Source organism: Palaemon carinicauda, chromosome 30 (genome assembly GCF_036898095.1).
Source record: "Palaemon carinicauda isolate YSFRI2023 chromosome 30, ASM3689809v2, whole genome shotgun sequence".
NCBI classification, from domain to species: Eukaryota; Metazoa; Arthropoda; class Malacostraca; order Decapoda; family Palaemonidae; genus Palaemon; species Palaemon carinicauda.
In genome coordinates this window covers 58,853,267-58,866,596 of record NC_090754.1, presented here as the reverse complement: position 1 = coordinate 58,866,596, position 13,330 = coordinate 58,853,267, and the positions used below count along the sequence as shown (strand labels likewise).

Here is a 13,330-nt window from a genome sequence, read left to right as displayed (position 1 = left end):
CACGAGAACCCGAAAGTTCAGCGTGAACTGTGTTGAGCGAACCCGAAGGATCAACGCAACGAGAAACAGGAGTTTCTCTGTCACGATACACCGAAGTGTTAGCGCGAAGTTACGAGAGCCCAAGGGTTCAGCGTAACTCAGGTTACGAGACCCCGAAAGGTCAACGTAACGAAGAATCGAGGTTCCTCTGTCACGAGATCCCGAAGGATCAACGTGACTGACAGTACGAGAACCCGGAGGTTCAACATTACTGTCGTTACGTGAGCCCGAGGGTTCAGCATAACAGAAACCTAAAGGTTTCAAGTTGTGAGAGCCCGAAGGTTCTGCGCGACAGAGACCTGAAGGACTCCTGCTGTCGTGAGAACCCGCAGGATCAATATGACGAGAGCCCAAAGGCTCACGATCACGGCAGCCCAAAGGGTGATCGTCACGAGACCACGAAGGGTCAACGTAAGGAGAACCAGCAGGTTCAAAAAGACGTCTCCTCACAGCCCGAGGAGGAGAACGTCCGTGGTGGAGAGGGGTTACCCACCCCTCCACTCTACGAACCTCCGGAGAGGAACGTTCAACAGACTCCGCCCGAGGGGGAGAATGATTAAGGTCAACAGATAATTGTTACGCAGGGGAGGAGAGTTCGCCCGAAGGAGAACTATGCTTATCACAAGGTTCTCTTTCCGCCCCTGGAGGAGAACCTAAAGCGTAAGGAGATTGCCGATGCACAGAGGCAATCTTCTCTCGCCAACGAGAGATATGTTCCACCGAAGGGGAAGCTTGCCTTGGAAAGAGCCCTGCCACCGCCCCTGGTGGGTTAGCTAACTCCTCGGCGTCGAAACCAGACTCTCGGCCTGACCGACGGGCAACAGCGCCTGCACCCAGAAGAGGAGGATCGACCTCCGCAGAGGAAGGAGATGACCGCTTTCTCTCTGCTCCCCTTTGGAGGAGTTCGAGGAGAACTTCTATCGTAGGGAGACCATTGACGCCCGGCGATGGCCATAAAGACACAAGGTCTGGAAAAGAACAGACGCTCCCTGGGGGAAGAGAAGGAGCCGACTCACTAGGGGAGCCGCCACCTTCGTCTATCCCACAGGGTTGACCTGGAGTCACAAGCCCTGCGCTACTGCTCGACCGTGCCCCGGAAGGGCCTGGTCGAAGATTAGCTTCGGGCAGAGATTTGGGCATAGAGGAAGCAGAAGCCTGTGATTTCTTCGATTTCGAGGAAGACCCCGAAAGCGAAGATTCGCGTTTAGACTTCTTCTTATGCGCAAACCTCTCCCACTGGAAGGCAGGCCACTCCCTACACTCGGAATAGGTGTTGTCCCGTGAACACTGAGTTCCCCGGCAAGCCGGGCATATTGTGGGTCCGTCTCCACGGACGACATGAAGGTGCCGCAGCGGCGGCCTTTAATCCCTGGACATGTCCGCAAAGAGGGCCAATAACCATACACACACCGATACACACAAAGAAAAAGAAAAAGTACTAAAGTCAAGGCAGTTTGTTTAACGGGAGAGAGAGACGGCACGTCCGCACTCTACCGAGCCAAAAGCAAAAAGTGGTTACTCAACCGACAGGTGTGAGTGAGCGGGGTAGCTAGTCTACCCCAACCCCTCCCGCTGGTTTTCAGCGTTGCCGAAAGTAATACCCTATAAAATAGCGAAGGTTTGTATCTGTGTCGGAACAAATATGTATGATTCTTAAATACTGTACAGTTTGAGTGAGTCCTATCACTTAAATTCTAATCTAAAGACTCCACTTCCTAAAAAAATTATCATAAAATAGAAAACCAATATCCACAAATAATAAAACTTTAATACCAGATATCAGACTGACATAAGTTTTTATAGTTTATGAAATATCTGTTTTGATGTTACTGCTTTTAAAATATTAAATTTTAATTGTTCATGTTTGCTTGTGAACAACTTTCTGGCCACTCATAGAGAAGTGATTCAATTTTGAAAGTCCTACGTCCAAGGTTAACGGTCAAGGTAAATAATAAAGGTCAAGAAATAAGCTGCCATGGCGGAGGTCTGTGCTCTACTGAGCGCTCCTCTATTTTACGCTTCTTTTACCCGAACTGGTGTTAGTGTTTAGAAAATTACTTGCGTTTCAACTCGCCTTAATTTTTATGAGTTTTAAAATCCATTCCTGTTAGGCTCTACTTTCACCTCAACTTCAGAAATTCCTCCACTTCTTCTATTTCCTTCGGTTGAAAGTAACGCAATTTAAATGTCTTATTCGCCATAGCAGTTTGCACGTAAACCGCTATACACACCTGGAAGAGAAAATTTCACTATTTATAATCTACAATTGTAAACAGAATGTAAACAGTTATCAACATCTGTAAATATTAAATCACACTTTTTTTATAATCTGAAAAAACCTTAAAAGTAAAATGACAGATTCGTAGATAATTTATTTTTTTCCCAACTATACAAACCTTAGCTATTTAATAGGGGTATTACTTTCGGCGTACCTGAAATGACGAGCCATTGATTTTTAACGAGGGTTTACTACCCACACCGCTAGTTAGCGGGGGTAGGGGAGGGTAACTTGCTAACCCCCCCACATCTGTGCTTGAGCTCACTTTGCTTGGAGGTAGGACTTCAAGGGGGATAGGGCTGGTGGGCAAGTTGGGTTAAATAGCTAAGGTTTGTATAGTTAGGAAAAATACAAATTATCTACGAATTTGTCATTTGTTCCGTAACTGGAATACAAACCACGCTATTTAATAGGGGTGACTCACCCATTACGAAGGGTGGACGTCCCAGCCAGTCTGGCTTTTGGCTTTGCCCGGGGGCTCGTTATTTGAGTGTGTAAGCACCCAAGAAATAAGGAGTCCCTGCACCTCGCTTAGAACCTTGCTACGCAAGGACTGCAGCCTACGCAAGCTGTGCGTGAAGTTATGAAGTGTGACTTGTCCTAGGAAGTTCTTCTGAAGTTCTTTAGATGGGAACTTATAGACTAGGACTCTCCCAATACCACCTCGTTAGGGTATGGGGACGTAACAGTATTAATCTTAATGCTAGGAACAAAAGGGAGCATGGTTTACCTGCAGTGGTTTGAGGTCAGCTATGCAGAGAACCCAGGATGCTACCTTCCCCAAGAGAGGGGATGATGAAGAAAAGAATAAGGGCCAGTCAAACCTTTTCATTCATGCAGACTAAAACCGGATAACAATGCCCTCAACCTTCTGCTACTGGTCCAATAAGGAGCTTGAGGTTTTAAACCAGCTGTTGTGCAGCTACCACGGGGCCGATAGCGAACGTATCGAGTCTCCTGTGGGTCACGTCTTGCAGGTAGTGGGATGTGAATGTTGTTTGACGTTTCCACACCCCAGCTTGAAAAACCTGCGTCACTGAAAAATTTCTTTTGAAGGCCAAGGACGTAGCTATGCCCCCTGACATCATGTGCTCTAGGGCGACGTGATGGAGGAGGGTCTGGATTCAAGGCCAGCTCAATGACCCTACAAATCCATGCAGAGATGGTGTTCATGGTGACTCTCCTCTTAGTCCTTCCTGTGCTGACGAATAGAGCTGGCACATGAGGACGGGCTGCAGCTGTTCTTTTGAGGTACAGCCTCAAGCTCCTTCCTGGGCATAGTAAGAGATAGTCTGGGTCATCTGTTACAGAATGGAGACTAGAAATCCGGAAGGAGTCGAATCGAGGATCCGCCACTCCACGATTCTGAGTCTTAGCAATAAACTCAGGGACGAAGCTGAACGTTACCTCCCCCCATCCCCTTGAATGGGCGATGACATACGAGAGACCATGAAGTTCGCTGACTGCGCTTGGCCGAGGCCAAAGCTAGCAGGAATACCGTCTTCCAGGTTAGGTGATGATCTGATGCCTAGCGTAATGGTTCATAGGGAGGTCTCTTAAGAGACCTGAGAACTTGAACCACGTTCCATAGGGGAGGTCTCACGTCCGACTGAGGACTGGCAAGTTCATAACTACGTATGAGTAGAGAAAGTTCTAGCAATGAAGAAATGTCCATTCCTTTCAGCCTGAAGGCTAGACTTAAGGCTAAGCAATAGCCTTTCACTGCCGAGACTGAAAGGCGCATTTTTTCCCGCAAATACACGAGGAACTCCACTATTGTTGGAATAGTGGCATCGAGTGGAGATACCCCCCTTCCACGACACCAACCACAGAAGACTTTCCACTTTGCCTGGTAGACTGCTGCCGAAGACTTTCGCAGGTGTCCAGACATCCTGACAGCAACTTGTTGCGAAAATCCTCTCTCAGAGAGGGAATGCTGGATAGTCTCCGGGCGTGAAGTCGTAGTGAACCTACGGCTTTTTGGAAGGTGTTGGCATGTGGTTGTTTGAGTAGATTGTGTCGTGGAGGGAGTTCTCTTGGTAGCTCCGTTAGGAGTTGCAGAAGGTCCAAGAACCATTCTGCGTGATGCCATAGCGGAGCTATGAGGGTCATTGAAAGATTGACCAATGTTCTGGTCTTCTTGAGTACCCTCCTCATCAGACAGAACGGGGGAAAGGCGTAAACGTCGATGTTGTCCCACCGTTGTTGGAAAGCATCTTGCCAGAGAGCCTTGGGGTCTGGGACTGCGGAGCAGTACAGCGGAAGCCTGAAGTTCAGGGCCGTTGCGAATAGATCCATAGTCAGAAAACCCCACAAAGTCAGGACTTTGTTGGTTACTAGATGATCCAAAGACCACTCGGTACTCACTATCTGAGACGCTCTGCTCAGATTGTCGGCAAGCAAATTCCTTTTGCCCGGAATGAAGTGTGCCGATAGTGGTATCGAGTGGACTTCGACCCATCTCAGTATCTCTACTGCTAGATGGGATAGTTGCTGCGAAAAAGTACCTCCTTGTTTGTTGATGTAGGCCACTACTGTGGCGTTGTCGCTCATCACCACCACAGAGTGACTTGCCAGGTACTGTTGGAACTGTTGAAGGGCCAGAAAGATGGCCTTCATCTCTAGGAGATTTATATGGAGGTACTTTTCTGACTCTGACCAGAGGCCTGAGGTCGTGTGGTGCAGCACGTGGGTCCCCTACCCTTTTTTTTTGAAGCTTCCGAAAACAGCATCAAATCCGGAGGGAGGACGAGAAGATCCACTCCTTTTCGTAGGATCTCGTCTGTAACCCACCACTGGAGATCCGACAATTCTGCAGGTCCCATGGGGATCTGGATGTCCGGGGAATCGTACCCTTGATTCCACCGGGACTTGAGTCGCCACTGGAGGGATCTCCTCCTGAGGCGACCGTTGGGAACTAGACGAGCCAGCGGTGAAAGGTGACCGAGGAGACGTAACCACGATTGGGCTGGAAGTTCTTCTCGTCTGAGAAAAGGCCTTACGACCTTCCTCAGCCTTGCTATCCTGTCGTCTGATGGGAAGGCTTTGTGGAGATTGTTGTCTATAATCATGCCTAGGTATACCAGTCTTTGAGTGGGAAGCAGTGAGGGCTTCTCCAGATTTACCATGATCCCCAGATCTTGGCAAAGTCTCAGAAGTTTGTCTCGGTGTTGAAGAAGGGATGACTCCGAGTCTGCTAGGATTACCAGTCGTCTAGATAAAGGAGGAGACGTATGCCAATCCTGTGTGCCCAAGATGATATTAGGGTGAACACTCTGGTGAAGACTTATGGTGCTGTGGAGAGACTGAAGCACAGCACCTTGAAGTGATACTTTCTGTTGTCTAGGCTGAATCTTAAGTACTGTACTTCCTTGAAGACGGATGGATTGGGATCTGGAAGTACGCGTCATTTAGGTCCAGTGTGCACATGAAGTCTTGCGGTCTTGCTGCTAGTCTGACCGTGTTCGCAGTCTCCATACTGAACGGAGTTTGTTTGACAAACTTGTTCAGAGCTGAGAGGTCAATGACTGGTCTCCAGCCTCCAGACGCCTTCTTTACAAGAAAGAGTTGACTGAAGAAGCCTGGAGACTCGTTGAGGACCTCTTGGAGAGCGCCCTTCTTCAACAGGATCTGGACTTCTGCCCGAAGGGCTTGCCCCCTTGCTGATCCCATGGCAAGGGAGCTCAATGACACTGGATTCATTGTCAGGGGAGGTAGAGATGTTATGAACGGGACGCGATATCCTAGACTGATCATAGAGATTGTCCAGGAATCGGCCCCGAGATGCTTCCACCTGTTTGAGCAACTTTGTAGGCATCCCCCCACTGGTGGACATGTAGGGGAACTGCCTATCCTAGCGTTTGGGGCCTCGGCTGCTCCCTCCAGGATTCTTGCCTCCCCTAGAGGACTTTTTGTCTTCCCTTCCTTTGACAGGAAAGGGCTTAGACACCACGGTCTTCGCTGCTGTCGTCGTTTTAGCGGTCTTGACAGGATGGGACTGCTGCGGTGCTGGAGGCTTATAGGGCTTAGATGTTAAAGCCCTATGAAGGAGGGAGTCTTGATGAGACTTCCTCCACCTCTCAGCGGCCTGTTCCACATCCTTAAGCTCAAACAAGATGGATCCGTCTAGAGAGGAATGTCTGAGCCTATTGATCTCGGTGCTAGGGACCTTCTGATGAAATCTCTCAGCTACTGCATCCCGACGTTTCAGAATGGTATTTGCCCACAAGTTCGAGACTTGGTGGGCCAGAAACTCGATCGTGCGAGTACCTGAGAGAAGAAAGGTCTCCATAGCTATCCTGGTACGTTCTTTGGAGAAATCCTCAGAACGTATCAGGATACCTAAGGTCCCCAACCAGATGTCGAGCCACGAAGGGGCTTGCATAGCGCACTCCGCGACTTTCTCCTGGTTAAGGATCTCGGTTGCCGAGAATGAGACCTGCCGGTTGGAGAGTCTCTCAAGAGGGACTCCCCTGGTAAGCTCTCCCAGCGAGTGGTGAAGGGGAAGAGCTACACAAGGCTCCTTAAGTATCTTGAAGTACCTCCTATGCTGTACGCGAGGAGGTGGAAGGAGCTTGTTGGTGGCACTGGAACGGTTGGAGGAGGACATCTCGGAGAGCTGTAAAGAAATCTTGTCCCTTGTACTCTTAACTCCCTGAGACCAGGGCAGTGCTGCACTGGTCTTGGAGGGTTTCTGAGTACTAGAGACAAGGTCCAAGACCGTGTCCTTACCCTCTTGAGGAGGGATCTCTGGGGCGGAAAACCCGTTGAGAGCCCTCATTAGAGTCAGAACTTGCCAAAACGAATGTTCTGACTCTTGCTGGTCTCCTCCTGATGTAGGACTTGCAGCGAAGTCTCCTGTCCCCAAAGGCTCTTCTTGGGGAGAGTCACGGACGTTCTCCGAGTGGCTACCTGGCTCCATCCTAGTCCTAGTAGAGGACTTCGGTAATGTTTTAGAGTCCTTAGATTCCTTCCTGGGAAGGATGTAGGACTCCAACATTGACGAGGATGGCATGTTCCTTTCAGTCCCCACGTGAGGAGACATCTCGATGCGAGGAGAGGTTTCCCTCATTGGTGCGATGGGGGAAAGTCTCTCCTCGCGTGATTCCCCTGAGGACAGAAAATCTTCGTCCGAAAGGAATGGAGAGACAGTCTGGGGGAAAGAAAGAACCTGCCTCGAAGGCTTGTGTGAAGTCAGTTTTGCCCTTGGAGAAGTTACCGCGTCTGGAACTCCTCTTTTTCTCTTCAAAGGGCCAAGAATCTGTGCCCCAATTCAGAGAAGACAGGCTTGAATGCCTGTGTTACGGCTCTGATCAGTGCACCGAACTGGGGCTGTTGGCTGACAGACACGCTGTCAGACATACCCCTTGAAGGGACAGGGATTGAAGGATCCCTAGGAGGAGTTCTCATCATTGGTGGGTTCGCCTGAAAAGGCTTTGGGAACCTGGACCCCTCTAGATGTTTCCCTTCTCCCACAATGCGCGCTGGTATGCGCTTGCGGGGAGGGGAATGAGGGCGATGGCGACCTTGCCGTTCGTAGTTCAGCAGTCTTGCGCGCAGGAGGATATTGACGCTCGCGCGAGGGAGAGTAATGGTGCTCGTGCGAGGGAGAGTAATGGTGCTCGTGCGAGGGAGAGTAATGGTGCTCGTGCAAGGGAGAATACCGGGAATCGCGCGTGGGAGACTGCGGGCGTGCTCGTGGGAGACTGATGGCGCACAATAGCGCATGCGGGAGACTGATGGCGCACAGTAGCGCATGCGGGAGACTGTGGGCACACAGGAGCGCGTGCGGGAGACTGTTCGCACGTGCCTGTACCAGATGTAGGGTGTGCGCGTGCAGGAGAAAGACCCCTAGAGCGCAGGCGCGCAGTTGAAGCCTGTGCTGCTCGTGGGTGTGCATCAGAATGTAGGCGTGAATTTCGTAGGAGAGGATGGGCGAGTGCTCGCTGGGCGAGCGCGCGTATCTCGCGGATTTGTGCGGGCGATGGCGAGCGCTGGAACGTGGGAGAAGTCATTCTAGTTGACTTCCCAATAGTGCCCAGATCAGTAGATCGTGGGTGCGCAGGAGAAATAACTGCTGGGTGTGAGCGCTGGCGCGCAAGAGGTTGACGGCGCGCAGGTGAAGATTCTTGCGCAGCTGGACATGGGCGCGTATGCTTAGGGTCAGGCAAGGCCTGGCGCGCAGGAGAACGTGGGCGCGTATGTGCATGAGTGCGTGCATAGCACGTAGAAGAGCTGGGCTCCTGTTGGGACGTATGTACGTGTTGGCGCATATGCCCTTGATGACCTGTGTTAGGCTTTCTTGACGGGGCCTGACGAGCTACTATAGCACGCTCGTCAGGTTTCATTGGCGCATAGCGCGTATCTGGTTGGCGTGCCTTAGCGTGCTCAGATGAAACCTTGCTAGGTTTATATAAGAACGGTGACGGCAGGTCTGTCGGGTGGAAGGTCGACGTGTCCTTTAAAAGGACGACCCACCGAATGAGGTCGCGAACGATCTGCAGAAAGGTCCAGGACCAATGCAGAAACAGTGATCGGTGATCGATGTCGAGGCTCCTCTGCGGGGGACTGCATCGAAAATGTTGAACTGAAGAGGTGCCTCCTCACCGCAGGTGAAGGAAGGCCTCTCTGGGGAAGAGGAAGGTGAGCCTTGCGACGAATGCGCCCTCTGGGGGCCGTAGGGTCAGCGTGCTGACCTTCTGCAGTCCTCCGAAGAGGAGTCTCTGTAAGTGAAATCCCCCGAGGGGAAGAAACACTAGCAAGAGAGACTGGTTGACTTAGTTTCTCCCTCGATGGTTAAACAGGAACGGGAGAAACTAAGCCGTCAGCTACCATAGGGTTTGAAGAGGCAGAGGTGATGGGTGATACCGCATTGGTTACCTCTGACACCACAACATCGACAAGAGACAAGAGGATCAACCTCTGTCGTTGACAGCAACTGCTTGACAGCGGCACCCAATCGGATGTAGTCAAGTAAAACCTCCTTGGAGGGCGAACCCTCAAGCCCCAAGGAGGACCAAAGCTGAAAAAGGGGGATTACTGACATATCCTCCCCCGGGGGGAGAGGTGGAGCTGCTTTGCTAGGGGAAGCAACGTCATCTCTCGAGCCCCGAGGTTGGTAAACAGTACATCGGTCTACGCTAGCACTCGACGGTCTCTCGAAAGAGACCGATCGAGTGGGAGCTTCGGAGGAGGTTTGGGCAACGGAAGAAGAGGCCTTGGGTTTTTCTCCTTTCAAAGAAACCTTTGAAGGAGAAATATCCCGTTTGGACTTCTTCTTCCGTCGTCGCGAAAACCTCTCCCACTGGGAGGTAGACCACTCCCTACACTCACTACACCTGTTATTGCTATCACACTGTTGGCCCCTACAAGAAGGGGAAGGGGCATGAAGATCGGCCTCGACTGCTGACATGAATGTTCCACAGGGGCGGTCGGGAAACCAAGGGCAGGTGCGCATTATCGCAGAGGCCAACCTCACACACAAAGCTAGAAAAGTAAAATAAAAAAAAAACCCATTAAATGGCTGCCAAATGACAGCGAGGATGAAAGCGGGCATGTCCGACTACCATCCGAGCCGAGAGCAAAGTGAGCTCAAGCACAGATGGGTGGGGGGGGGGGGGGTTAGCAAACTACCCTCCCCTACTCCCGCTAACTAGCAGTGTGGGTAGTAAACCTTTGTTAAAAATGAATGGCTAGTCATTTCAGCTATGCCGAAAGTAATACCCCCTTATTAAATAGCGTGGTTTGTATTCCAGTTACGGAACAAATAAGTTTTTATAGTTTATGAAATATCTGCTTTGATGTTACTGTTTTTAAAATATTAAATTTTGATTGTTCATGTCTGCTTGTGAACAACTTTCTGGCCACTCATAGAGAAGTGATTTAATTTTGAAAGTCCTACATCCAAGGTTAACGGTCAAGGTGAATGTTAAATGTTAAGGTAAAGGTCGAGAAATAAGCTGCCATGGCGGAGGTCTGTGCTCTACTGAGCTCCCCTCTATTTTACTCTTCTTTTACCCAAACTGGTGTTAGTGTTTAGAAAATTACTTGCGTTTCAACTCACCTTAATTTTCAAGAGTTTTAAAATCCATTCCCGTTAGGCTCTATTGTCACCTCAAGTTCAACTTCAGAAATTCCTCCACTTCTTCTATTTCCTTCGGTTGGAAGTAACGCAATTTAAATGTCTTATTCGCCATAGCAGTTTTCATGTAAACCGCTATACACACCTGGAAGAGAAAATTACACTATTTATAACATAAAATTGTAAACTGAATGTAAACAGCCATCAACATCTGAAATGATTAAATTACGCTTTTTTTTATAATCTGAAAAAAAAAAAAAACGTAAAAGCCTATTTCACAAAAGAAAGCATTAATGTTATGATAGTTTCTCTCTACACTACACAACTTCTCACAATCTTCTTAGGGAATTTACGAATTGCCTAACTATAAGCTAATTGATCAAGTATATAACAGAAATTATGAATGTCGTAAGTTCTCCTTCATAAAAATAAACTAGATTAGCATTTCTTTGTTGGGTGGGGAAAACGGAAAACTCCTTATTAAACATTTCAGTTTACTTTCATACAGTGCTTTCTGAAAGCAAGAATCAGAATTTCATCTTTGAAAGTTAAAGGGCTGGTTGCTCAGAAACTCACATAAGGATATGAAGTGGAACAGCTTTTGTGCTAAAGTAAATCTGTAACGGGAACAAGAATGTAGATTCGACAGAATGCACTGATAACTGTTAGTCAGCTGCAGCTATAGGGGAAACTTAAAAAACTTTCTACTTCCTTACAGCCCTTGTAACATTACGATCTACCAACTAATTATCTATAATATTAACCTTTTACCCCCGGGGGATTTGGAAATTTCCAACCCTTAACCCCCAAGGGGTTATTTTTTTCCCCAGCACATTTTGCATTATATTTTTTTTAATTGCTCTAACAGCCTTAATTTTTGTCATAGAGAGGTCTGGTTGGTCTCATTCTCTTGGAAAATGCCTGAATTTTCTCAAAAAATTATCAAAAAATATGAAAAATGTTATTTTTATTAGTAAAATAAATTTTTGAATATACTTACCCGATAATCATGTAGCTGTCAACTCTGTTGCCCGACAGAATTCTATGGAGGGATACGCCAGCTATCACAATACTAGAAGGGGGTGTACTTACCAGCGCCACCTGTGGCCAGGTACTCAAGTACTTCTTGTTGACACCTCCTCAATTATTCCTCGGTCCCACTGGTTCTCTATGGGGAGGAAGGGAGGGTCAATTAAATCATGATTATCGGGTAAGTATATTCAAAAATTTATTTTACTAATAAAAATAACATTTTTCAATATTAAACTTACCCGATAATCATGTAGCTGATTCACACCCAGGGGGGTGGGTGAAAACCAGTGTACAAGATTAAAGGATAGCTAAGTATCCCATATTTCATATAACAGTTATCTCAAATAACAATGAAATAATAAGTACCTGGTAAGGAAGTCGAATTGAACCGTTACTCTGTCTCTTTTTTAAGTTCGTCTTCCTTACTGAGCGCAGCGTTCCTCTTGGAGGCTGAATCAACCCAAAGGTGCTAAAGTATACAGGGCTGCAACCCATACTAAAGGACCTCATCACAACCTTTAACCTCGGCGCTTCTCAAGAAAGAATTGACCACCCGCCAAATCAACAAGGATGTGGAAGGCTTCTTAGCCGACCGAACAACCCATAAAAAGTATTCAAGAGAAAGGTTAAAAAGTTATGGAATTATGGGAATGTAGTGGCTGAGCCCTCGCCTACTACTGCATTCGTTGTTACGAATGGACCCAGGGTGTAGCAGTACTCGTAAAGAGACTGGACATCTTTGAGATGGAATGATGCGAACACTGACTTGTTTCTCCAATAGGTTGCATCCATAACACTCTGCAGAGAACGGTTCTGTTTGAAGGCCACTGAAGTAGCCACAGCTCTCACTTCATGTGTCCTTACCTTCAGCAAAGCAAGGTCTTCTTCCTTCAGATGAGAATTTGCTTCTCTAATCAGAAGCCTGATGTAGTAAGAAACTGAGTTCTTAGACATTGGTAGAGAAGGCTTCTTGATAGCACACCATAAGGCTTCTGATTGTCCTCGTAATGGTTTTGACCTTCTTAGATAGTACTTAAGAGCTCTAACAGGGCAAAGTACTCTCTCTAGTTCGTTCCCCACCATGTTGGACAGGCTTGGGATCTCGAACGACTTAGGGCAAGGACGGGAAGGAAGCTCGTTTTAGCCAAAAAAAAAAAAACCGAGCCGCAAGGAACATGTAGCCGTTTCAGATGTGAAACCTATGTTCCTGCTGAAGGCGTGGATCTCACTTACTCTTTTACCTGTTGCTAAGCACACGAGGAAAAGAGTTTCTAATGTGAGGTCCTTAAAAGAGGCTGATTGGAACGGTTCAAATCCTGATGACATTAGGAACCTTAGGACCACGTCTAGATTCCAGCCTGGAGTGGACAACCGACGTTCCTTTGAGGTCTCAAAAGACCTAAGGAGGTCCTGTAGATCTTTGTTGGAGGAAAGATCCAAGCCTCTGTGGCGGAAAACCGCTGCCAACATACTTCTGTAACCCTTGATCGAAGGAGCTGATAGGGATTTTACGTTCCTTAGATGTAACAGGAAGTCAGCAATCTGGGTTACAGTGGTACTGGTTGAGGAAAACTGCATTGGCCTTGCACCAGCTTCGGAAGACTTCCCATTAAGACTGATAGACTCTGAGAGTGGATGTCGTCCTTGCTCTGGCAATCGTTCTGGCTGCCTCCTTCGAAAAGCCTCTAGTTCTTGAGAGACTTTCGATAGTCTGAAGGCAGTCAGACGAAGAGCGTGGAGGTTTGGGTGTACCTTCTTTACGTGAGGTTGACGCAGAAGGTCCACTCTAGGAGGAAGAGTCCTGGGAACGTCGACCAGCCATTGCAGTACCTCGGTGAACCCTTCTCTCGCGGGTCAGAGGGGAGCAACCAACGTCAACCGTGTCCCTTTGTGAGAGGCGA

At 48.3% G+C, this 13,330-nt stretch overlaps 2 long non-coding RNA genes across 2 annotated transcripts in view; both read right to left on the bottom strand.

Moving 5' to 3' along the window:
* LOC137623195 (uncharacterized) overlaps nt 1–2,266 on the bottom strand; it is a 45,860-nt gene extending 43,594 nt beyond the window's left edge. The window contains exon 1 of the long non-coding RNA XR_011040565.1: nt 2,114–2,266. This is a non-coding gene — a long non-coding RNA (uncharacterized lncRNA). The remainder of the gene's footprint in view (nt 1–2,113) is intronic.
* An 8,125-nt stretch (nt 2,267–10,391) lies between these two features.
* Nucleotides 10,392–13,330, bottom strand: part of LOC137623194 (uncharacterized) — a 34,173-nt gene continuing 31,234 nt past the window's right edge. The window contains exon 3 of the long non-coding RNA XR_011040564.1: nt 10,392–10,542. This is a non-coding gene — a long non-coding RNA (uncharacterized lncRNA). The remainder of the gene's footprint in view (nt 10,543–13,330) is intronic.